This window comes from Manacus candei, unplaced genomic scaffold (genome assembly GCF_025592945.1).
Source record: "Manacus candei isolate 608988 ecotype Guabito, Panama unplaced genomic scaffold, ASM2559294v1 h1tg000005l, whole genome shotgun sequence".
NCBI lineage: Eukaryota > Metazoa > Chordata > Aves > Passeriformes > Pipridae > Manacus > Manacus candei.
In genome coordinates, this window is record NW_026138053.1 from 286,202 (window position 1) to 312,928 (window position 26,727).

At 40.7% G+C, this 26,727-nt stretch overlaps 1 protein-coding gene across 14 annotated transcripts in view; it reads left to right on the forward strand.

The window, feature by feature from the left end:
* Positions 1 to 26,727, forward strand: part of PTPRF (protein tyrosine phosphatase receptor type F) — a 376,048-nt gene that overhangs the window by 21,651 nt on the left and 327,670 nt on the right. Inside the window, exon 1 of one of the 14 annotated variants that reach the window (XM_051796977.1) lies at positions 25,677 to 25,742. The exons of the other annotated variants lie outside the window; for them this stretch is intronic. The gene's annotated coding sequence lies outside the window, so the exon portion shown is untranslated. Of the gene's footprint in view, positions 1 to 25,676; positions 25,743 to 26,727 lie in introns of those variants that run through there. 14 annotated transcript variants of the gene reach the window in all.

Genomic DNA, 26,727 nt, shown 5'->3' on the forward strand with positions numbered 1-26,727 from the left:
GGCAGATTTTAACACTGTGTATGGGTTGTTTGCTGCTCGTGTGTTCTGCAAACAAAGTGAATTTACCTTCCTCTTTCTCGATACTGTTCTGTTATGAAAGTTGTGCTTAGAAGAAAATAAATATTTACCTAATCATTTGCTGAGAAATTCATGACCTTCAACCAGCTTGAGAGCTACCTGGACTCACCGTTTGGCCCTGATGTAGAGTTGCTTTACACTGTTTATATGTTCTTACCTTTCTGGGTCCGTGCAGAGGTGTTTGCAGAACAAACCCATGGTATTTTCTGTGAGAGACCCTTAAGCACATCTTCAGCTACTAATCCCATTTATGGGAGCAAACTCTTCTTAAATGATCATTTAAGTCTCTCTCGTGAACCTGGTTGTAATATTTGGATTTAAGAAAGGCTGTTAGAAGGAAGCTTTCAGACACTTATCCCTGTTTTCCTTTCTTTTTAAATGCGTCCTTGTACTACCACATACTAGTCTAAATAAGGCCTGTCTCAGCCCAGTGGTATTTGCATCCATTTTATTACTGCAGACTTGTGTGATTGTATTTTCTGTATTGCTTGCTACCCAAAGTGGGCATATTTAGCTGTTGCATCTCTCTTGCTTGATGTGGCTTTCCTTTTTTTTTGGCATGTGCAGCCAAGGTTTCATTAATCTTTCTTGCTACCGGATCACACTGCAAACCTTGTAAGAATTTCTTGGCTCCTCAGTTTGTCACTCCCACTGAATATTTCTTTCAGATTATTTTCCTGTTGGATGTCTTCGCTGCACTTTCCCAAGGAGAACCTTATTTTTAATTGCCTGCTTCTCAACTTTCTCTGTCCTCGCTGGGGCTTGCAACTACTAAATTTAGTAACATCCACAGATTTCAAGAACACACGTTTTACTCTGCATCATTAACTAAGACTTTTAAGTAAGAGTATGTAAGAAAATTTCTTGCATCCTTGAGAGATACTTTCAGAGTTTCGGTATATGATTTTCAATTTTCTTTTGTTTATGTTTTTTTGTACAGTGTTCCGTCCACATCAAAACTAGTTTCTTAAATAATTTTGGAACTGTATAATTTGATACAGTCAAGTGGTTTACTGACATCCAAGTGTATTTTATCCACTGTGTGCTTGCTGTGAACTGCAATTCTCTCTGAAAGTGATGGACTGCGTTGGATTTTGCACATACTCTATAAGCCCCATTTCTCATTTTGGTTGGGAGAAGATAATCATCTTCCAGGAGTCTCAGAGGCTGGTTTCTCCTATCTTAATAGAACTCTTCTTTTTGGAGAAATATAATTTGCTTGCTTACATGATAATTTCCTTGTGTTTCTTCTGTGAAGTTGAGGTCTAAATATGTCTTTCATCTATAGATATTCCATGTCTTAAAGGAAATAGTGGCTATATCTACTAAGCTTATTTGCTAATTTGTCTTCACTGGCTCAACAGTATCATTTATTCCAAGGAGTGGTTCTGATATGTGTGTCTGCATTTCCTAAGGCGCTTACTTGTGATTATTAATGCCCATTTTTAATGGCTATCAATTGGTACTTTACTGAGGTAATACAGATAAAAGCATGGAACTGCAGTAGTGAGTATTGCCAGGAGTGCTTGCTGAGAATAGCAGTCCATCATAAGTCCATTTTGTTTTGTTTGTTTGTTGTTTTTTTTTCTTTTCCTTTTTATTTCCTTTTTTTTCTTTTTTCTGTGTTTGAGTGCTTATGTTTCTCACTGTAGGTGTCTGAAATTTCGAGTTTCTTTGTGGTGCTGTTCATACTTGTCACAGCTAAGTATCTGTGTGTGGGTATAGATATATAAAAATGTTTTATAAGTTCATAATTACATTCTAATTGTTCAGCCTTTCCTTTATTTTCCCCTTTAGATTTTAAAAGGTGGTCAGTGTAGCAAGCTACTTGGGTTTTAATTCCTTGTCCTTCATCATTTATTAATGGTCCAGACTATCCTTGTAATGGCCACAAAGCATTAGCTCGTTTTGCTTTTATACTGTGCTTATCTTTCCCTGCAGGTTGTAAGTGGCTTTCTAATTCTTGTTAGCGTGTCCTCCTCCTCTCTTACTGAGACTCACATCTTGTAGTCTCCCGGTATGGAGCCCACATGGATCACATTTTGGTTCTTGCCTCCTTGCTTTTGAGAAGGCCTGGACTTCATGTACTCCTGTATTTTGTAGATCTCACAAGGCAGTGCCACGCTCTGAATCCTTTCTTCCACCACCGTGGAAGAATCCTTTCTTTGACCAGACCTTATTCTGCTTTTAATACCACTTGACTTTTGTTCCTCAAGTGAACCTCCAGGACTGATGCACACCTTGAATGGTGGTTCCAACTGTGTGCCAAATCTGTGTAATTATTTGCCACTAAAACTTGTATTTTCTTGCATCACCAGTAACTTGCTCTTGGTAGGAAACTGATTCAGGACAGTTTCCCTTCTTAGGAGCTCTCCCCTGGGTCTCTGAAGTGCTTCCTGGGATGTTGCTACTTAATTTGCATGTATGCATGTTAATCAACAAGAAACCAATCTAATGGAAGCCCTTCTGAGTGTTGTGTCTGTGCCCAGAGTGTGTTGTTTGGGCCTGGAGTGTTTTGTCATCTCCATCACCCATTCCTGAAGCCTGTGGTGAACATTGGTACTCACTCTTGTTCCTTTCTTCTCCGTGCTGTTCATGTCTTAGTTTCTGTCCTGCATTCTTGCCTTAAACATAACAAACTTCTTCTGAGTCCACAGTTTTTATTCCTCTGTAGTTGGGTAGAACTGCTTTAGCCTTTGTCTTTTGTAGCTCAGATTTTGTCTGATAGCAAAGTGCTGTAGTCTCGCTTATTCATAATGAATTTAATTGCAGTTCTCATCTGTATCATCTCAATTTTGATGCTTTCTGGGTTACTACCTCTTGTTGGATTGGGTTTTTTTCTGCTTGTGTTTTTCCAGATTGAAACTGATATTTATTTTTTCTTTCCTACCGTAATATATAATCTTATAGTCTCTGATGGTAAGTTTCTGTTTTGTAGACTCAGAAAATGTAATTGCAAGGTTTATTCCCATCTCTATATTAAATAAGATACTTAATACAGCCAGACAAAATTCTAATCCCTGTGGCAATGTACTGAACATATTTGTCGGCATGTAGCATAGCTAACTATTTTAGTCCTTCAGCCATTCTTCAAACCACATCACGGGCTTGGTAGTTACAATCATGCTGCTTTGGAGCTGTGTTTTCGGGAGGAGATTTTCTCCCTTTGTCCCTACCTATTGCAAGGAGTACTTTAGATGGTGATCTCCACCTCTGCGTAACAATGAACATACAGGTTAAAAATTTCCTTGCTGTGTGTGAGTTTTTGTGTGTGTGAGTGTGAAGTGCAGAGCTTGGTGGCTTAAAGTTAAAAACTTCTGGTTTCTGTGGGGCAGCATACAGCCCCCAGGGGCTTTCTGGCTGACCTCACACACTAAAAATGACTGGGAGCATTCTGCTGTTCATAGTTACCCTCTTTTGGCCGTTGGTTTTCTTCTTAAGAAAAACCACCACCCAGTCATGAAAATACAGAAATGACAGAAGAAAGGGTTGTGATAAATAGGAGAAGGCTGTATTGCCTCTGCTGCCTGAGGATGCACAAGTTGCAGTGGCACTGACCTGCCGTGTCCTGGGTAAGCTTGGGACCTGAATTTTTCTCCTTCAAGAGTAAGTCAAAAGTAGCATGTTTTTTGTTTAAATAAGGAGAGGAGAAAAAAAGAAGTTTTCAGTTTAATGCAGTGGACCTCAGACTAACTTTGTGTGGAAAATTGTGCCTTGCATTAAGGGCTGTAAACTTAAATTGTTTTTTTCCAAACACTGTATTTTTACTTCCACTACTTTAAAAAAAAATCAAATTGCTGAACTTGGGGAGGTATTTGTATACCACTTGGATTTAGAGTTAGTAGTAGAAGTGTTAAATCAGCTGTAACTCACTCTTCATCTGCAGACAAAACAGTATTGCCCTGGTTTGCTTAGTGAATTCCATTCGTGGTTTCATTCATACACTGTTAAACAACGAAAGATTTATTTTTCTTGTACAAGACAGAAGTTCATTTTTTATTCTATATGAATAACATATTTATGAAAGATGATGAGAATGTTTTGACATGTGGTACGTAGACCTCTATTAAATCCAGCAGGTTTCAACTACAGAAAAATATGTAGAGATAAACCTTGTCCATTTCATGTGAACACTTTGAAACACTTAAATCTTTTAAGAGTTACTATTGCATACTTTTGAGCTCGGTTTCCATGCAAATTCAACTGGGATAAGTTAAAAAAAACAAACAACAACTAGTAAAGAAGAAAAGGAAATAATGCTTAGTGTCAGATGTTAAACTAAAATTGAAAACTCACAAGCAATACAATTTATATGGATACTTTAACCATGTAACTACTCTTTTAAAGCACATTAATGTTCATGGTATCAATTGATCAATAAGAACTGGCTTTTCTCTAGGAAAACAGCTGGAAAGCACAAAAGCAGACCAAATACAAACTGGTTCTGCAAATCGTACGAAGGAAATTAATTCTGTTACTCTTTTAAAAATGAATAATATACATATTGTTGAAGGGAATGGTATCAAGTATTGGTTGGTAATTTTTTAGTAGGTGTTTGGTATAAAAAGTTAGTCAAAAGGTGAAGAATGGATCAGGTGTGATACCTGAAATTAGGATTATGTTTTATGGCTTATCGTCACTGAAAATGTGTTCTCCATAATTTGCTCTTAGATAATCGTGTGCATTCAGAGGTCATACGGTAAGGATTTACTTCTTGAAAGGATTTAGCCAGTTTACAATAGGCAGCTTATATGGTGATACAAAGCCCAGGTGGAAGAGGAGGTTTAGGCATAGCAGAAAGCCTGATTGGTAGAAAACTACATTCCCTGCAAACATTTAGCTCTCTGCTTGAACAAAGATGCATATAATGTATGCGGGACTGTGCCATGTAGGCATGTAGAGAAAAGCTCCAAGTGTTGATTTCCTTATGTTTACTGGGGGGTTGTGGGGTGGGTGCTGTCTGAAAGGCTCACAAAAGGACGTTATTTGGAAATTTTGCTTTGGTTTCAATTAACTTTCCTGCAGTCATCAGTCCCCACTGTCAAGTTTTGCAGGACAGGACCCAGAGCTTCAGCTCGCTGGGCTGTGCCGTAGTGATAGCGGAGCAGGTGCTGAAGTGTTGGTGAAGAGCCAGGAGTGTGGCCCTGGCCGTGAGTGCTGCTGAGAGCTGCAGAACTGTGGTGGTTGTGTGTTACTGGGTGTTACACCCACAGCTCACACACACACACACTGACGTGCAGCCAACATGTGTGTTACTGAATGTAAGACCTGAAAGCTGAGTTGACTCTGAGCCGGGTCAGCAAAGCCCAGGGTTTGAGAACTGTGGGGCAACACAGGTGGCTTTGGAAGAATAGAATGGAATCTGCAACCATTGTCTAGTCCAGACAGCTCATCTCTCTTAAAATACTTGCTATGTTGATTTTTGTGTGAATTTTTGTACCACAGCCATGTGCCCGATAACACTGTGAATGAGCATCTTCTACCTGGTAGGTTACGTATTTAAAATTTGTGATTTACATTGCCTAGGAATATGGCACAGTTTCTGGAGTTTAAAATGTTGTGTTTTTCTTACACTTGTTAATGTGCAGCTTGTGATTTAAGTGTCCCTCTTTCACCTGCAACCCACACTGAAATGCTTCTTCCCTCCTCATCTTCCTGGCTCCCCTGTTGCATCTGTAAAAGAAAGAAAAAGCCTTGCAGGGGAAGGCATGTTTCAATGGAACCTTAGTTCTGTGGTTTATAGCCTTCATCTGTTCTGTGATTGTAGAGATTTGGGGACAAGGAATTCTTGGGAGAGTAAAGCTTCTGTTTTATTTTTCTAAACCTGGGAAAAAAATTATATTTTTGAGTTTTTTCCAGTCGAATAACTCGGAAGGATTAACTTTGCACTCTAATAAATAAAACAGCCAAGCAGATTTTGTCCAAATGTTTCTTCACCAGACATAAATCCTAATCCTGGACTAAAATCTCACAGGCTTGTAGTAAAATTGTTCCAGACTAAAACTTGGCAAAGTAAAAAATCTCTGAAAGCAGGGTTCACAATGGAAATGCTGATGCAAGCATAACTGGAGCATTGCAAACGCGACGCCATAAGAACAGCTTTGCATATTGCTCATGAATAGCTCAGAGGTAAAAGGATTAACACTTCTTAATACTGCTTTGAATTTGCTAGAGTTTTTGCTTGCTGGACTCAACACAGATATTCTGTAGTGTACGTAGGCTTCATATATTCGCCTTTTATTCTGATCCCTTTATTCCCCCCTAGCTGAGAGTCCTTTATTGCTGCAAACAGAAGCCTTTGTTACCTCGAATTTCCTGCATCACCTATCAGAATCTGTCAGGAGACAGAAATTAATACCAGAAATAACAATTTGAGCTCGGTGTGTAGCTATTTAATTTGCAGACTAAAGGAACTTCTGCACATTCCATATTCGGAGAGGAGGAATGAGACTATTGGTGAAGAAGAGGAAAGTCTGGATCTCTTCTAAAATAGTGCACACGCTCCAGTGAGGTTTTAGTACTGTGGGTAAAAAGCCCCATTTAAAAAAAAAAATCCTGAAAATGAAATGCCTTTTATTTTGATGGTGTCACTGAATCTGTGCCTGCAGACATTTAGGTTTCTTTTTGGCTATAGCTAAAGCATTTTTAAGTGAACATGTGTTTGTGTACACTCTGTAAATGTTGATAGGTTTACAGGCTTCTCTCTTGGAAGATTTTCATCATATAAAACTTGCTGCTGCTGCCACTTGAGCCCTTTCGTTTGGAAATGGTTACCTGTTCCTGTGAAAATGAGAGCTGAGGAAATCTTGTTGATGGTCAGCTAAACCAGTTTGGGGTTGTGTGTGTGTGAGTGTGTATGTGTATATACACATATGCATAGATATATAAATATCCTGTTGCTGTTGCCATAGTCACACTCTTGCTGGGCTTTATACCAGCAAGTGTGCAGGGAGGTGTCAGCAAAACATGATGTATTTTAAATATAATCTGAAACACCATCCAGCAGCAAATCAGGTGTTTATTAAAGGTCCCTTTCTCCCATCAAGCTTTCACTTAATTTGCTTTCTCACAAAAGGGAACAAACTTGAAATACTTCAGTGCTTAAGGAAATAATATTTTATAAAAATGGTAATATGCATGATTAAAGATAAAATACAAGGGCTCTGACTGGTGATTATTTACAACAGGCATGGCCCTCAGACAGCAATGGTAAGAAAAGTGAGTATATAGTAACTGTTAATCCACTTGACAACTGATAGCAATAGAAATTATGTTGGCAAGAAAATAGAGAGAGGTCTTGTACAAACAAGACATTATTATTTTCTTTGATTTCTTTTTTCTTTGATTTTTTTTTTATATCTAAGATAAGTGTGTATATAGATCAAAGTAATTTGAAATACCAAAAAAACCCCCTGTAGTCACAGTTGCTGTAATTCATATTGTTGATACACCTTGCTGTTTCAAAACTTGTCTTGGTCGTTTATTACTGGTGGGTATCAGAGGTTTTGATATTGTTAATGCATTTAAGCTTGCTATGGTGCATGCTGTGTGTGGTGCTGGATATGTAAAAGCAAAGAACATCATGGTAGTCTCTAATTTCTTTAGCTTTGAAAATTACCAAATAAAAGAAATGTACATAGTTAAAATTCACAATGGAAAGGAAGATCCTTTGGGAGGATTTGAGTTGGTCTGGATAATTATGAAAGTTGCTGGTTAATATTTTTAATATAACTTCTGAAGCAACTTTTATCAAAAGATCTAGGTGCATATTACAGACTAGTTTAGACTCATAACGTCCTTGTGGTGAGCTGGGCAAGTATTTTCAAGAAACTGATGTCCAGAGATGCTTGCCATGTTTGCCTGTGCTAATTTGGAAAGCTGGGTCTTGTTTATGCTTGAAGTGAATGCAGATTAAGGTAGGGTGTAAGCACAGTAGTCATTTCTGATTAATTAAATGTGCAGAAATTCTTTCTCTGAAACAAGAGTGTCTTGTTTCTGGTTAGCATATCCTCTTTGAAATGGCACTCATTACAGAAAACTGCCCACTCGTGGCTTTAATAAAGAGCTGTTGTGTGAGCAGGAAGGTCCTGATTACTGAAGCTGGGGAAGGAGAATGAGGGGGTTTATCCTCTTGGTCCTTTGGCCTGTCTGCTGGACCAGTCAGTCCAACAAGTGGTCAGATGGTCTTGGGATCAGTGGCCACAAGTCACTGGAATGGAGGCTTACCAGTTCTTCCCAGCGTTTGTCAGGCAACGTATCCCAAGGCTGGGAGGTGTGGTGCCCCACTGGTGCTGCTCTGTTGTTGTAGGAGCAAACCCTTAACAAAATCTAAAGGACTCCTGTTTTCATGGCATGACATCAAGTGTTGCAAGAGAGAAGAGCCTGTATTTTGTGTTTGCTGTAGTGAAACCCTCCTGCAACTCTGCTCTGCACACGTTCTCTGAAAACTGAGGAGGCTTCTCAGCTGTGCGTTGGTCCCTCAGTACTGTGGTAGGCTAGTGAGGTCTCCTAAAATTTATTTAGGAAGTTATTTTCTTTGTCTTTCTCACTCATCTTAAAGTAGCCAATGTCTTGTTTCTAGGTGAAACTTCATAGCCCTGAAACAGCCCCTTCTGATGTCTTAAAACATGCGCAGTTGTTGCTTCTGCATGAAGATGTTGCTCAAGTCCTTGTCTATCCAGGTGTCCACCCAGATATTTAGATACAGCAGCAATACAGGCTGTTACATGAGACTTGCACCTATTGATGGAAAGCCCCACTTCTTATATATGGAAACAGGGAATGTGGTTGTTTAAATAACTTGACGTTGGATTTTCAGCTGAGCCGAGAATGGTAGTTTCATTCTTGCTTATTAACCTAATACAATTTGCTGGTGTGGATACATCAATTTTGTATGTTGTTTTTTTTCCTTATGTGGAAAAGATTTGATTTAAAATGTAGGGTGGGCATGGTTCATCTGCACAGAATTGGTTGTCTTGAATGCGTGTATATAGGTCCTTTCCTAAATGTGTCTACAGCCGCTTTGTGGAGCAGGAGAACCTCCTCTCTGCATGGTTGGTTGATGAGGTGTGTTAAATGTCTGTTGAAAAAAACCAGCAAATTACAAATAAAAATAGCCCAACCCCAAGCTTCTTCCTTTTCTTTCAGTAGTTTTCTCTTGCCTTCAGTTTTGCTGGCAAGTGTCTTGAGTGTCGTGTCAATCTGAACTGACATTGATACACAAATTAAAGAAGCACCTCTCACAGTGGTGTCCTGGGGTGGTCTGGAGGGGGATAACACACACAGCTGTTGTTGGGATGCAACCTGAGACCATCACTGTAGCAGCAGAAAGGAAATGAAAATAAGACAGGAGGAGCAACATACTATTTGAATGTCCAAAGAAAGGCAGATAAAACAGTTGGAGATCAGTACATTATAAATTAGCACCTTCTGGTTTCCTGGACCCTATGAGTGACAGCTCGAATCTGTCTCTGGTGAAAGAACTGTAAAACTTGGGGAACTCAGGGGAAGAAAAGCAAGATGAGTGGTTCCACAGGATTCCACCACTCTTCTGGTCAAGTGTCTGATGTTTCCTAGAGCAAAGTAAGGATGTAAACAGCACAGGCCCTGCTGGCTTGCTGCCCCTCACTGCTGCAGGTTTAGCACTTTAGGATTACTGTGTGCCAGCATGGTGCTTCTGCCAGGCAAAAGCAGCCCCTCTGCCCATCTTGTGATCAAAACGAGAGCAGTGTGGTATGTCAGGTACCACGGGTTGGACATGTTGGTCATAAATTTTGGTGATGTCAACTGCTGTAGCAATTGACCTGAAATGTGTTACTTAAGTCTCTATCTGTCTATATAATAGGGGGAATAAAACTGATGTATTGTATTTTAATGTTAAAAATTTTAAGGAAACATTCTGTAAGTGTAAAGCAGTTCATAATTCATTGGGGATAAGTGAATGTCTTGCTTCTGTGTTCTGAAGTGGGCATTGCTTGTTCATGCTGTGGTCTGTTTTGCTTGCAGTCTTTAGTGCTTGTTTGATCACTTAAGCAGCTCATGACAGCACCCCTCACAATGCAGGGAAAAAGGCCAGTTTGAGGAGCCCTTGTGTAATGTAAAAGATTACAAGTAGAAGATACTACATAGCTCTTTGTCCATGCAAAATCCTGCAGAAATATTTCCAGTGATATCTGTGCACCGGGATCGGTGGCAGCTTATGTGCGAGTGGAAATGGCTTTTGCTTCACGGGTGGTCTGCTTGGAAGGGGCCGTGTCTCCTGGGCAGTGCTTGGTGCCATACTGGTGTCTCTGGTAAATCTGGGAGGTTTAGTGCCTCAAGTGCAGAATGGGAATTATGTTTTGAAAACTTTCAACGTTGTTTTTCATGTGATTCTCAAACACAGCTGATGATTTTTTTTTTATTTAAGAAATAAACTACCTCTGCTCCCTGGGCAAGTTAGGGTTCCTGGGTTTCCATTGCAGCTTTAAGGCTGAAGCTGGGTTAAGACTTGTCTGTGTTGACCAGGGTGGGTTCTGGTGTAGCTCCTCTGGTAACTGTCCTTCATTTGGGATAATTAGTGGGCTTGCAAAGTGGAGCCGGTAAAACCAACTCTCACCGTGGAATAATATGTCCACTGGAGGAGTAGTCCCAGTTTTTCCCACCACTCTTCTTGCAGCAAAAGCCTGTCCAGTGAGCTTACAGGTTGCTGAGGTGGAGGTACAGTGTTTTTCCTGCAGTCTTCATTGCTGTGGGCTACTTTCTCAAATTGAATTTTCTTTTCACTGCCACGCATTGCTTAACAGTATCTACAGGATGTTTTACTAATTGCATGTTTTCACTGTGGTAGTTAGTGTAATTGAAAGCAAAAGTTTCTATCATAATAGAGTACAACTTCTCTAATATTTTTTTTTCATGCTGACATTACATTTTAAGGAGTGCAGTGAAGCCAGTTTGATAGCTGGGAGAAGCTGGAAGTCCAAGTGGTTTGGCAACTCATTCTGTAACTTTGTATTCACAGAAAGCCTCGGGTATGCAGGAGACTAATGTAAAGAACTAATTTTGGAGAGTTGAGATCCTAGAGAGGCTCTGGTAACATTGCTTTTCACAGTGCAGGTTCTCCAGTTTTATTTGGTCAATAGAAGATAATCAGAGGAACTCAAGACCATTAAAGCATAAAATGTCATGGACTCAGGGGTCTTCTGACACAAAAGTGAAGAAGCCTATCCAGAAGAATAGAGAAGGGCAATCTGGCTTGGAAAGGTTAAAATCATGATATCCTGGAGGTTTTTTCCACATTAAATGAGTGTCTTTGTTTCAACAGGTACTTTATTGGCACGGGTTTAGAAAACAGTAAGGTCAGAGCTGTAGTGAACTTCAGAGGATGATTTTTGCTATCTTCATCTGCCAAGTTTTAGTGAAAGAAAGCACAGTCCCTCCTTGTCTTTCATTCTGTGTTTTACTCTTTCAGAGGAAAGCCTTGCTCAACCAACAGGGTACATCACATGCTGGAAGGTGAGGTCTGAGAAGATATCTTGAGTGTGGGTATAGTGTGGTGACCGATAACAGAGAATCAGATAATGACTGCTGAACTGAATAACAAGCAGGCTTAGCTGATTTTTGCTTTTGAATGTGTTCAAGAAGTTGAAGAGGAAGATCGATCCTATTCCTCTCCATTGCTCTTTGGATCCCTCTTTGTTCTGTAGTGCCTCTAGAGACTCCTTGGGACCATGAGTCACTCTGTGTTGGGGTGATAAGTAACTCCAGGGTAAGAATTATTCTGTGTTAGACTGAAGCTAAGGGAAAGTGCTTTAGTATTTCTATCTACAGTTGCCTGGCTGATTCGTGCTGGTCTTGCCCTTGCAGATTCACATACCTGCTGTTGGGTTCATGCTTTGTGTAATCTTCATTCTTACTTCCCACTTCATGACTTGCCATCACAGATTGGATTTTCGTATGCCCTTAGTTCCCTCAAACTGTCTTGTCAGGCATGTATTTGGTATTTGACAGCAGCAGGGCTTGAAAGGGTCCGTGTGATACTGCTGTTGAGAATTCTTACCCTGAGGATGTCAGGCTGCCCAGGAGGTGGCCATCCCATGGCAACCTGTTTGCCCAAACATGCATCTGTTGCCTCTGTGGGGAGATAGATGTCCCCTGTAAGCCCTTAACATAAATGTTTGTGCGTGTGTGAAAGGTGCAAGGCACGCATGGGTGGTAAGTGCTTTGATAAGCCTGGGCAGAGCCACTGCTGCTGTACTTGCCTCATGATGGCTTTGCTTCTCTTAAAAGGACCTCACTGTGCTAATCTTCTTGCATCGTAGCACCTGTCACCTAGCAGGTAGGTGTTAAATACTGCATTCAGAGGGGATTATCACCAGCTCTTCTGCTCTGGCTGTAGAAGAGGAGGACAAGTGAAATTTAAGCTGTTCCATAGGGGAGGAGTAAAAGAGAGTAAAGGGGAATCCAGTAACAGGGTTGTAAAGGTCAGGAGGAGCACTTTAGGAATCCTTTGGGATGTATCAGTAATCCTTACATTTGGGATTTCATATTTGAGATGGATTTTGATGTGGATCTCACAAGCTGGAGATGTGCAGTTCGATGTTACATTGCTTGAATGGATGCAGGCTGTTCATTGCTATCTAAAAAACCCTGTGTTGATATATGACAGTGTTGTTAGATCAATGTGAATTGTTCTGATGGGCCGTGGGAGTTGTGGATTTGGTTGTTTTAAGGTGTGTACCTGTAGACTGGACCATTGGATGACATGGTTGGAATTCTGCTCTCGTGTGACTGTTACTTGGTCGCTGTTGTTTCTCTGTGTACAATGGTGTTTTGAGTTCTTTGAGAAACTCATTTTGTGGAGCACAATAAAGCAAGAACTTGAGCGTTAACAGAAGTCTGGAGCGTTAACAGAAGTCTGGAGTGTTGTATGTGTGTGTAAACTACTGCTACTGTAATATATTTCAAAGCTATGCTAAAAAAAAAAAAGAAAACAACAAACAACAGGAAACATGGGTTGCTATCATGGATTTAACCAACCTAAGACAATTTTCCAGCAAGCTTTGCCTGATCTAAGGCTGTTTATACAAACTGAATGTTTTGTAACTGTCATCTTGAGAGTTACAGGCAGTACAAATTAAAAGTTACTTTCGGCATTGCTCCAACACACAGCAAGCTGGTGGCTTGCTGGAGAGCAACTCCAGTGGAAGGGCTGACTAGCCCAGAGCATCTTCTCTCCAACAGTATGGCCTGTGTTTATCCCTGAGAGCGGTCCTGGCTTCTGAAGTACTGCACTAGTAGACATGTGTTGCCCATGCAGTGATGAGGAAAACAAGGGTAATACATGCTGCAGGGTGTTTCCTATGCATCTGCCCAGTTTTATTTTTACATGGTATATTTATACACATGTGCTATCTTCCCAGTTTAGCTCTAATGCCCTCTAATTCTGGGTATGCAGTTACAAAGAAAGCAAAAATCCATGTAGAGGGAAGAACAAGGACCTTTAAGGCTTTGTAGTGTATAAGAAATTCCCAAATCTTCTAGTATTTTGCATTTTTAAATGAATTAGAGCTCCCTATGAAAGTGTTCCTGCTTGTAAGTAGAAAATAAAACTTTGACTTGAGAACTGTAGCAAGATTCAAGGGAGACTCAAGCTGTCTGATTGTAGGCTTTAAATATCCAGAATGATTCATCCTGCTTTTTTGTTGTCCAAACCTGTAGTTAAAAATTACCATATACTTTAAATAAATTGAAGAAGGGTTACCACAGAAATGTGAGAATAAACTTGAATGACAAAACATCGAATTATTTTCAATTTCTCCTTTATAAGACTACTTTTGCAGTCAAAGAATAATTATTAGTGACCTGCAGTGCTATCCAGAAGGAGTTTGTAATTTTCAGCTGAGTTGACACTGAGGATTTAGCGGCTGCCTATGAAAGAAAAGTGGGCGACTTAAGCAAATTGTGAAAATGGGCAGAATGTGGCTTGGATGGCTACTTATTAGATGAAGACTGGAGCACACAAGACAGTCTAAACAGACTGCTGATAAATTAGGATGTCTCTACTAAGTAGACTGCAAAGAGAAATGACAGTATAACGAGTCTAAGCACTCGTGTCTCAGTTTTTAACCAGTGATTAGTGATGAGCTTAGCCTTTTTATATCATCTTCCTCAGCATGTGACTTTTGCTCTCCTTCTGCCTTTGCTTGCTGAAAGTAGAGAACACCTGGGAGAAACAATAACCTTTCATGTCTGACAGGAAAGAATCGAGTCTGTAGAACCTGAAAATAATCTGGTCACACCTCTGCATCACCCGGTACGAAGCTGTGGCGTTCACTCTGGTATTAAAAGCCCAAGCACCTTTGGTCATTATGGACAAATGCCAGTTTCTGTGCAGCTGAGACAAGCACTTTCCTCTCCTTGAACTGTCTGGAAGGGTAATGTTCAGAACCACCTCTCTTCCTTGTCCCATCCCATCCTGATTACAGACAATATGGGAACTCACAGGTATTATAGGAAATGTTCTGTTAGAGGTAACTACTTTTACAGTATGACCTCTTCTCTCTTGATTTCTCAGAAGCTTGAGAAGAGGAAAAGAGATGAGAAGAGCTGCATGCTTAGTTGTGTTTTCATCTATGAAGGAAGGTGTAGCTGCCAAGGAGAGATTGTGCAGGGCTGTTTGTAGGGTGTAAGGGGATGAGAAAACTGTGTTCCAACATGGCACTTGTATCTGCGGTGAGCACAGGCTGGACCCTTCATGGACTCATTTTTAGCCTCTCGTGTAAAAGTAATTTCCCTATTGCCACTTCATGATTTAGGAAAGAGTTCAGCTTGGTCATCAGTTGTGGCTCTTAGGTAGGACAACTAACTTGTTTTCACCTACCACCCTGGATGCCTCAGTGATGATCTTTCAGCCACAGGTTTAAGTGGTTTGGTAGGTCTCAGCGCTCCATGGGGAAGCAGCAGCTTCTCTCTGCTTCTCCAAGCAGGAAGGGGATGTCAGAGAGCTCTCCATCTCATGTTTGGTGTCTTGGCTTTTTTCTATCTCCCTTCTAAACTACTAAAGCCTGTGTTTTGCAGTACATCATATGAAATCCATATACATTAGTTTCACTGTGCTATTAAGCAAAAACTATTTTGAGACCTCTTCTGTATTTTTGGGTATGGAGTGAGGGAACTGTGGAAGGCTAGTGCTGTGGTTTATCAGGCAGTGCTGCTGTGTTTGTACACTGTATTCAGTGTGAGCAGATGTCTGGGGAGTTGCTTTGACCTTGCTTCTGGGTGGCTTATAAATAGGGAGTAGGAATAAATTATTTCTTCAATTGTCATTGTAAGTGAGATATTAAAACAGGGAGTCTGCGGTTTCTGAGAAATCCAGTGATGGGTGGACAATAAAAAGAAAACCAGTGAGGGGAGAAGAGATCAGGAGCTCAGAATGTTACTTGGGTAAGGGTTTTTGATTGGAGCAGCAAAACATCTGAACCTGGCATATTTTTAATGAAGAAAGATCTGTTTATGATGACAGGATGACTAGAGAAGAAAAATCCTTAGATCTCTGTGGAGTGATCCATGAGTCAGAAATTGCTGGCACTTGGAGAAGCGCTCCTTGCTCAGCTCCTACTCTGTCTTGTGTTTTCTCTCTCTAAATGACCATGTGGTGGATTGAGAGACAAATTCGAGGAGCCCTCGGTCCAGTTCTCAAACAGGACACCTGTCGATGTTACATTTCAGCTGTCCTGGTGGACATTAACTCGTCTCCTGCTCTCTGAGTTTGCAGACTCAGCCAAGACACAAAGAATTGAATAACCCCTGAAGAATGAACTCCTTTGTTGCCCACCGAGGCATAGCTGTGGCATTGTTTTCACCATGGGCAGGACAGTGAGTAATAGCGTCGCAGCTGCTTCACTGAACTCTGTGCTGGAGGAGACTTCAGTCTCCTTGGACTTTTCTTTCCAAAATCATTCACGTGTGGAAAAAGATGAAATACATTTGTAAGCAAGACTTCATTATTTTTTTGTAAATGTGAGAAAACTGACTTTTACTGTGGAAAAGAAATAAATGCTCAGAGTTCGCTCTGTAGAAATTTGGAAGTATGTGGCAAGCAGTCAGCACTAACTTTTTGCAAAATAAATTTTCAAAATGTGGATGGAGCTTTCTTCTCTCACCCTGTGTTCTGCGTCTGGTGTTACTAGTTCAGGCAGAACTTTATCTCTGTTCATCAAGGAGACTGCCCTTGCCTAGGCAGCATTTAGAACTGCTCCATCCTCAAAGCCCAGCAAGGAGTAGGCTGCTCATTGCATTGCCTCAAAGCATTTACCTCACAGCATTCCACTTTTATGTTTGGTTTAGTAGCACCAGCTACCTTCAAATATGTTTTTGCATTGCTCTCAATTCAGTCTGCCAAGAACTCTTGTCCAGTAGAGTTTAAGCTACCTTTTAAGTGTAATTTAGACATAATTATCTCACCAAGATTGTATCTATTGACAGCAAGACTGCATTCATCAAGGACTCCTTTTGAAATACTTTCTCAAGTGGATTCTTCTCTGTTTTGCAAGACCCAGTTTTATATGATGAAGGCAATAAGTGTTCAGTGTCTTTGCACAGTGTGGTCAGCAGTGATCAAAAAAGAAAACATTTATGTGAATTACTATGAGATGAAAAGAAAACGAAGGCATAATTGCATTTTTGTCGTAGTCTGTGGTGAGTCTTATGCCCTGAGTGATGGTCAGTTTTTAGTCCTCCATCTAGGAAAGAAAATGTCAGAGAAATGCAGCAGAGGTGACCAGCAGTCTTCCCAGATCTTCAGCAGAAGAACCTGGAGGCGAGGGAGGGAGTTCATGTTAAAGTTGACTAAGTCCTAGTAGACAACAGAAGGGCAAAGAGTGGGGACACTTCTTTTCTCTCTTTCTCCCATGAGGACAGAAGATCACCCTTGGGTTTAAGATTAAATACTTCATCCTGTGTGTAGCTTAAGCTATGAAATGTGTGTTTTTTTAGCACGAAGCATTTGACATCCATTACTGTTGTCATACCATGCCATCACCAGATTGTATTTGGAAGATGAATGCTATTAGTAGTTTGCAGAGCATCATTTAATCATCTTTGTCAAGTAACGGATTTATTATTGATTTCAGGCTCCTAGTTAGCTTGGAGAATTGTATCTTTATGGCTTTGCCTTTCTTCTTCCCCAGAGGACATAGTGCCATTCTGCAGATTTTGTAAACCATCTATGTTAGAAGAACATCAGGGTTGAAAACTCAAACATTGAGTTCAAGCACAGAGAATTTAAGCACAAGTGTCATCTGTTTTGTTTACTGACTGTAGCATGATTTTGTGAAAGAAATTGTACCTAGAAGTGCATTTAGATCAGGAAACATATCCAGAAGAAGCTGGAGTATTCTGATTTTATAATGTGCTCGTTTGCTTGTTTGTTTGTGGGTTGTTTTTTTTTGGCTTTGAAATTTTCCTGTTTTGAATAGCTTTTGCATGTAATATAAGGAATAATGCCATGTAGTTCTTGATTTACAGAGGAAGCAAATATGGAGGAAAAGCAATAGTGCCACTACAACCAAGTATACTAAATCCCATGCAGTTGTCACAAGGGTTGAATCACAGCAGTTCACAGTTCCTGGTGAACAAAGAGTAACTAATAGCATTAGTAGAATTCTGTCATTTATCCATGGACTTTAAGGTGGGATAGCGTTGTTGGATGCCTTTTCTGATTTTTCTCTCTATTGCAAACAAATATATTTGTCTACTCCAAGATGTTAAATGATTTTGTTTAGACACAGTTTCCTAAAAGATGTCTAGTTCAAGGTGAAAGTGTAGAGAGGAGGAAAATCCTGTTCTATTGGTTAAGCTACTGCTGAGAGCATTAGAAAGGCAAACCTTGTATTTTCTGTTTTCAGCTGGACTAGCTTCAGCATCCGGATTTTCTGCCTGAAGTTTTCTCCTGTGTGTGGTCCACTTGAACCTCTTACTGCTTGGATGTTGTAACAAATCACGTTTGCTGACTTTTTGATAAACAAAAACATTGCTCTTCCTGGCGTTTTCCAATTTCTACAGCTACATTTTAAGGTCTTTTAGCAAGTTAGTAATTCAAATAACATGTTTTCTCCTAGCATTTTGTAATGTTAACTTCCCACTAAGAATATCAGGTGATAGTAAATCATGTTCCACGTGGGCCAGTGTGGTTCTCAGCTGTTTGCTGAGCAGCTCAGGGGTATTGAGATTCATCGATCGTGAATTTGCTTTCAGGGTTTTTAGTGGCTCTTACCCAAGTAATGGGAAGAGAAGCATCTTCATTCCTGGTGTCCACTGGGGTTTCTGAGAGGTAGAAGAAATGGAAAAAGGACCTACTAGATCACAGGGCAGTTCAGGTTGTTATCTAGGTGAAGGTGGATGTGTCAGGGGGAGAAATGGAGTAATGGGCACATGGGATCTGGCAAGGTGGGATTGCCAGCCTCCAGCAAGGACTGAGGCAGTGCATGCTCTCTGCTTTGTGTAGCCAGAGGCTTCTTGAAGCCTGTGCAGATCTGTTGGGTCAGTGTTCTGGTGAGTATTAGGGAGGTCACTTTAAAGAGGCAAAAACTTAAAAGTAAAAAAATCTCAACCTGGACCTCAGTTATATGTCAGTGTGCAGACCACCGAGACAGATTTATTAAAGCAGAGGAGTCACCCATTAGCCATTCTGATTCTTTGGGAAGTTTAACATTACAGTGTAGCTGTTACTTACTAAGGAATAACTTACACTTAACAATAACATGGCATGGAAAGCAGAACCCAATCTGGTCACAGCACTGACATAAGAAATTGGAATTCTGAAGAATTCAACTGGGCTTTGCCATATAAGCTGGCCTAAAGTGGACAAAATCCACTTGCATTATTTTATCTCTACTTGAGGCATTTTACTATAATTGTGTAATTTAGGTAGGCTGCATCAAGTCAATAACTTTTACATGTAGCAGACTGTTTTTATTCCAGAAGAAAAGGATGTTTCTATAGATATAAATAGTCCTTATTATGAAATTGCAAAATCACTACCATAGAGAATTTCATTCAGAATGTACATTTAGTTTCCAGAGATAGGATTTAATATTTTGGGGTGTGTTTTTTTTTTTTTTTCAGGAAATATTTAACAATTATAGAAGTTGTTTCACAGCATCCTTTTAAACATTCACACCTCAAAGCTTTTTATCTTGAGAAGGCATTTATTTGCTCAGGAGCGCTGTGAAATTTTCTAGTTGTGCTCTGAATCCTGTGGTTGTGGTTTACCTCCAACCAGCAACTCAGCCCCCCAGAACTGCTCGCTCACTGCATCACAGAGGGGGGGGAGAATGGGAAGAGTCAAAGTGGGAAAACTCATAGCTTGAGATAAACACAGTTTAACAGGTGAAGCAAAAGCTGCGCGTGCAAATGGAAGAAAACAAGGAATTCGTTCACCTCTTCCCACGGGCAGGCAGGTGTTCAGCTGTCCCCAGGACAGCAGGGCTCTGTTGGGCAGAACTGCGACTTGGGAAGACAACGCCATCACTCCAAACCCTTTTCTTCTTTCCCCAGCTTTGTATGCTGAGCATGGCATCATATGGCATGGAATATCCCAGTGGTTGGTTGGGGTCAGTTGTCCTGGCTGTCCCCCCTCCCAACTGCTTGGGCACCTCCAGCCCACTTGCTGGTGGGATTGATGTGACGTTAGAGCAGAAAAGGCCTTGATGCTCAGTAAGCCCTGCTGAGCAATAACAAACATCCCTGAATTATCAAGACTGAACAAATCCAAAACACAGCCTCATACTAGCTACTGTGAGGAAAATTAAGTCTATCCAAGCCAAAACCAGCACACCTGTTCTATCAATAACTCAGTTTTCTTAGCAGGGCACCAGAAGTGATGGGAGAATCAACAGACATTGGTGCTTAATTTTCTTCTTGAAACCACAGAGAAACTAATTTCTGTAATGAAGTGGCATCCATTTTGTTAGGGAAAACATCAAGCTTTTGAAATGGCATTTTATTATCTTGTATAATCTTAGTTTAAATGAAAATTGCATATGAGAGTGCCAAGCACACACAGACGTGCCTCTGCAACTTCTAGAACAAGCTTTCTCTAGAGACCACAGAAAATTACAAGTATGCCATGCTGCCTCAAAGTCTGCCTAAGGGGAGTTTTGCCCTCCAATAAATAAGAGCCTACAGATCATAAATCAGCATTTTATCGTCAACCACCAGGTGACTCTCAAATGTCAAGAACAGGTGCATGATAACTCCCCAATTTCTGTTGATGCCAGTAGCTGCCATCATGTTGTATGAAACAGAATTTTGCAAGAGGCAAATGTCACCTTTCCTAACTATTTCAAGTGTATACTTTGTACCTTTTTAACTGAGACTCTGCAAATCCATATCTAAAATTTGAACAAAAATCTTTGCTGAACCCAATTTGAAGTGTTTGGAAGAGGAGGATAAGCTGGAGAAGTCTCGGTGTTACGGGAGGAGATTCTCAGCTTGGACTGATGCCTAATGACTGTGAATGCTTCAGTGAAGAGCATGAAGAAATTATCTGTTCTGCAGTGTAACCTTGATAGAAGGGGTTATTGAACTCATTTCTCATGTTCATTTGTATCAGCATTTGGAATCTCCTTAAACAAGTCTGGGTAACACCTTGGTAGTGATTTGTATTGTAGAAAGAATTGTTGTGAAAACAGTTTCAGAAACTGGAACTCCAACTGCTGTATTTATTGCTGAGGTGAGAAATTTTTTGTCTTTATTTAAAACAAAACAACCCCCCCTCTGCTTCCACCTTCTTTCTCTTTTTCATTTCTGCCACTCACAGCATCATGTCACTAAATCATGAAGTGACACAGAGAAGAGTTAATTGTGCATTGCTGGCTATCTGATTAAATCCACTCTTCTGCATTTAGACTTTAGTGGATTTATGAAGATGAAGTAAAGGGGAAGAAATGACATGACCACTGAGGGAAAAATGAGTATTAATGTCTTTTCAACAACAGTCTGATGAAATGTTATTTGTTTAAGCTACCTAGCTGTTTCAATTACTCATGAAACAGCATGGGTTGGATGTAATGCTGCTTGGTAGTGCTTGCTAAATGCTTCATAAGTGCTTTAAGATGACCCAGTTTTGGGATTGATATAAGGAACCTGTAATTCTTGAATACAAAAGAAACACTCTAAAAGGCCTCACCAAAGCTGCTGAATTAGGCTGCATTCTCCAGGAAATTTGGCACTGGTGCTTTAAAATGCCAAATGCTTATTTACTTGTAAAAGTGAAAAACTTACACAAGTATCTCGTTAATGAAATAAATAAGTGGAGCAGATCAATAGGTGAATATTTAAGAGGCTTTTTAGATGATTATGCTGCAAAAACTATGCAGGAGGAAGAAATAGCAGGCTTTTGACAGCTAAATGAAGCATCAGTAATGCAGGTAAGCTTGTCATCGAGATTCCTACCCACACGTGAGGAGAGAATCGGGACAAAATTGTTAAAGACTTTTCCAGTCTTCACTCAGAGCCTTTTTCCTAAATCATCAAATCTGACTTTGCTTAAATTTAACGAAATAGAGCAAATTAAAGAAATAAAAGTAATACTGGAAAGCTTCAGAGCGAACAGAATATGCTTTGGAAAGCCTGAGCCTTTGACATGAAGGTTAGATCAGATATAGTGCTCTGCAAATTCAGTTGCTAGCTGTGAAGGGCTTTATTGCTCTTTCTGCATCTTAAGACTTAAACTTTATATGCAGTTTCTGTGGAAGTAGCGAGGAGGGATTTTTCAAAAGTGTAAAAATTTGCTGGAACTTTGCCTTTACTGTGCCAAATCCCAGTTGCCATACATATTGCACATTTGGAGTACGTGAATAGTCTCATCCACTGAATCTTGCTTGATGAATATTTAATAATGCTGAAGTGGTTGACTTTTACAGATCCACACCTTTTCTAGGAGTATTTTGTTTTGTAATGCAGCTCCCATCAGCTGAAGTGGATAAAAGTTCACTGGTGAAGATCATGAGTGCTAGCTAGCATACTGAAACTATTTACTTCTTGGACAGAGATGCAATAAAAGGAACTCAGCACTTTCTCTGTCTATATTTAGCCTACATCCCCCACCTCTGTGGAACAGGTTTTACTTACATTACCTTGAACCTCATAGCTCATTTAGTCCAGCACAGTGCACAATGAGGTCAGCCTTCTGATGTGTGAGGGTTTCATTTTATGGTCACACTTGAGCAGACAACAAATCATGGGTGAACTTTGGTTCCTTCAGGTTCTCATTAGCATCATCGTTCCTAGCAGTGTTGCACCTCGCAGCTGGAGCAGAGACTCCTGTCATGTTTTGTAACCTCCTGCAGCTTCTTGGTGTGGGCTCCCAGTGCAGCTGGTTCCTTCCATGTGGGCAGACAGTAGGGAAGGTGAAGAGGTAAAATAGATGGGTGTTTCTGCAGGGGTGGCAGTCCTGCAACGTGCTGTGATCCAGGACTCCAGAGGCTTTCACACAAAACTCCCCAGCATCTGGGAAATGTCCCTCAGAACCATCTGTCCTGGCTGAAGCCAGGGAGAGGAGCTGGATAGGTGAAGGTAAAATAAAAGACTTAGTGGCTGGAGATATAGACTACTACCTCTCCTTTCCCTTAGGTAGATCTCTGGAGATTTCATTGTTGTTAAGCCCAGAACATAATGTCTAACATCTGTTTTATGCTTTATGGTAGGATCCCCTCATGGTAGAGACTGACTGGTCCTTCCTACTTAAATAGAAAAGGTTTCCTTGTCTCTGCAGTGAATCTTCTGAAACTTCTGCTTCCACTTCTCTAATATTTTAATGTCCATTGTGTTGCTGATGTTTGTCTGTGTTATTGTGTGAAACTCGTGTCTGCTGGAGGACAGCCTTCACTTTGTGGATTGCAGACTTTCTTTCCTCAATGGTTTCAAGATTGTTTTCATGGAAGTAATTCAAATATTTAATTTCTCAGTTTGTGGATGGATCCATTTATTGCAACTGTTGGGATTCTCATTAGTGGAAATTAACACAAGCTGTGACATAAGCTTGGCTTGACTTTTCCACCACAGACCACAGTCATATAAGCTGAAATAACTCATTACTGAAATCATCTGTAGTTAAGAGAAGCTTTCTGTCAAGTGGATTTGCAGAGAGTGGAGCACGATTACAGCCTGGGGAGTGCTGTAACGCAGAGCACTTACTCCAGTGGAGCAGGACGTATGGTGAGCTGTCAACTGAGCCTGCATCTCCAGCTTGATGGCCCTGATTGCCCATCTCCCGTGTGCACTGGAAGATAGGGCAATGCTGTGGTTGGAAAGAGGTTGGTGGTGTCACCTGGAAGGGAGCTGATGTAAGAGTACGTTCTTCTAATGCTGTGGATTTCTTGTACTTATTCTTACAAAATGTGTTAAAAATCTGAAAGGGCTTTAAAAAGGGACAGTGTGATATTGAGGTCTAGAGAACCTGTCTTGCCTGAGCTTCTGTACTTGCTACTGGTGCCCTAATTCCAAGAAGGTTCAGGGAACTCAATTACCACCAGCGTGCAAGTACCTGCACGAGTGGGGAATTTCTGGTGGAGAGCTGTTTAATTTAGCAGTGGATTGAATGATAAGGTCAATTGAAGCAGAAAGAAAAATAAGTTGGGGGCCATAAATACCCTTTTCCAAGGAAGAGGTATTTGCAATCAGGATGACTGAACAAGGGTGATTGAATATAATCACTCTCTTCTGTCTACGGCTGAAGATGGTGCTTGTCCCAGTTCTTTAAGACCTGGGAATAAACTTGTGAAAACTGTTTCTTTCTTATGATTTTTATAAATGGCAGAAGGCTGGGAAGGTAGGTGTAATAATACTGTGTATTGATTTTTCATTTAATCAGTCCTGAAGGTAACTTTTCTGTAGCATTGTGTACTGTTTGTAGATGAGTCTACTCACAAAATGATGGCTAATGTTGTAACATGGCTAGAAGAAGTTACTGTGAACCCTTAAATCTAGTGACGTGGTGTATCCGTGAGTTCAGCTATTTGGATTTTGTTGTAAACCTCTTAGATATGATACAGTGGAATCCTCTTAAACACAAATTCCATGTAGCAAGTGACAGAACATAATGAAAGCATAAACTGTTACACAAATAAAACTGTCAAATGCGTAATGCTGCAGCTATAAGCAGCTGTGGATTTCGGCATGTTCCATGGAATTTAGTGAGCTGGGTTAGGATGCACATTTTTGGGTCAGTTCTAAATTTCACAGAAGAGCTTGAAGCAGTATTGATACTTGCTAAAATAAAATATCCTTGCTTGTGAAGGAAACTTTTTTTGTCAAAATCTTAGAGTATCTGCACTGCTGAAAAATTAGTAGTTATCTTTATATAATGAGTTGCAAAAACACTGTATGGACATAAGGTGATGCAAATAGTAGGCAGGAGATACAACATGTCTTTGTTACAGTGCAGGAGGCTTTCTCAGCCAATGTGCAACAGGGATACTAAAGAATGCTTGAGTTAAAAGTGAATTAAGTGTTTATGCATTAGGCATTTTAAAATGTGTAAGGAAGTATGTCAGCACTGTCTGCAGTCATTCAAAGTGCTTTCCCATCTGTCCTCCTGAGGAGTCTGTGTTATTGCTGTTGGATTTGGTGACCAGCTGGGCTGTGGAAGGAGCGAGCCCATCATAGGTCTGCCCTGGGAGAAGCAAAGGAGGTCCTGAATGCCTCTGTACTCTCTGCTGCTCGTCCTTAGAAAAAGAGAGCAGTGTTTCACCAAAACCCTCCCACAGCTGCAGATCTGGGCATCTGGGGACGAGTTTTTGGCAAGATCCCACCGCTGACATAGCTAAGCGATGTCTTCCTGCTCTGCTGATGTTTTCCGACTTCGTGCCTGGCACAGACGTTTTGGAAAGGATCTTATTCATCATCATTAAACTTGCCCTGCGTGGGGATGAATGATGGAGGCTTAAGCAAAAGAAGAAAGACAACCTGTCCTCTCTTAAACAAGCAAACCAACCATACACCATCCACTCAGGTGGTGCTGGCAGCAGCTCTGGGATGTGCGTTCAGGAGCCGCCGGAGGGGAGTGCGTGGCCTCTGCTGATTGTTCCAGTGGACACCTTCCCACAGCAGCTCAGGACTGGTGTTTGCTGTGGTGTGAATGGTTGTGTCGACACAATTTAAGCATTCTCCTCTTCACTTTGCCTGTCTCAGCTCAAACTCTTCCATGGTGCAGCTGTGTAAATACCTGAGTCCTGCCTATGTGGCCGTAACTGCAGGTACTCCTTGTGTCTGCAGGCAGATACACAGCACATGCCTGCCAGCACTGCTGTAGCTTGGTGAGCCCTTCTTGGCTCAACCTGTGCTGTAAAACAAGCTACCAAAACACCTGAGACACATGACATTTCCAGGTGGGATGCTCACTATGTTATAGTTGGATATTTGTCCTTTGGAGGCTATAAATACAGATTTTCCTGCACTGCGGTGCTTGCGACCCAGAGCAGTGTTTTATTAAAAGGAAGACTGTAGCTTGCTTTAGTGGACCTAAAACAGATTAAATGGCTTTTAAGCAGCCTGCGTTATTTTAACATGGTGATTTTTATTTTTTTCCTCCCCCAGGAGAATTGTTCCTGTGTAAAAGTGAAGTAATGTGGATGACTTTTGAAGGCATGCGGCTCATGTTTTGCATAACGCTGAGTTTTCAGGTGACCTGCTTTGTGACCCAGTATCCCGTTCCTCTGGCAGAATTGTAAATATTCCCAATACAGATTTGCAATGCGGGGCACACTCCTCTGTGCTGCTGGAAGAGTGTTTGCTGCCACCAGAACAGGACAGGTGCCCATCACCCTTGCTGCACTGTCACTGGCAGGAGCTGAACTGCTCAGCTTCCATCAAAGAAGCTGAGGCAAGAAGAGGGCTGAGAGGAAGGGGGAGGTTTTATGGTGGTGGAAAAGCCTGGTCGTTGGCTTAGTTCTGCTTAGTCACTGATTCATGGCAGACCCATGATCTAAAGAGAAGCTTTCAACAAATCTCCCAGAATACTATCAAGGGGGAAGTAATTGCTGGTGCTGCGGTGGTGGTCTTTTTGGAGAAGGAGCTTTTAGGAAACATGGCTCTTCCCATTATCTGTAATTTATGGAGAAGGCTTGTACTGCTCAGCAGACGGGCAGGGATCTCTTCTGAAGTGGAATCATCCTTGAACCGTGTCAGTTCCAATTATGAAAATCAATCACTAGGACTTCATCAAGCCGAACTTTGTATTTTAGAGTTTATAACAGTTACTATCAGCAGTCATGAAGAGAGATCTGTTTGTTTTTTGTAGAATATATTAAGCGTAACATTGATTTTGACTTGAAAGTGTCCAAAATCGGAATTCAAGGCAAATAAAATTGACATGAAGGGATGTGTTTCGCTTGCATTCATAAAGATGGTACTTCAGGGATTTACATGAAATAGAAAACCTTCCGCAGGTTGCATGAAATGTAATAAATCGTGCCTGAAAACACCCCCAGTTTGACTATAAAGGCCTTATCTCACCCATGTAAAATATTTATGTGTAAATGCATATTTTATATTTTTCCTTTACCATCCTTAGGTTGCTTTATACTTTCATAAATGGCATCTCTGGTGTTTACTTGTCGTGGAGGCAGCAAAAAGCCTCATTCGTTTTATTTGATGCTATTACTTTGA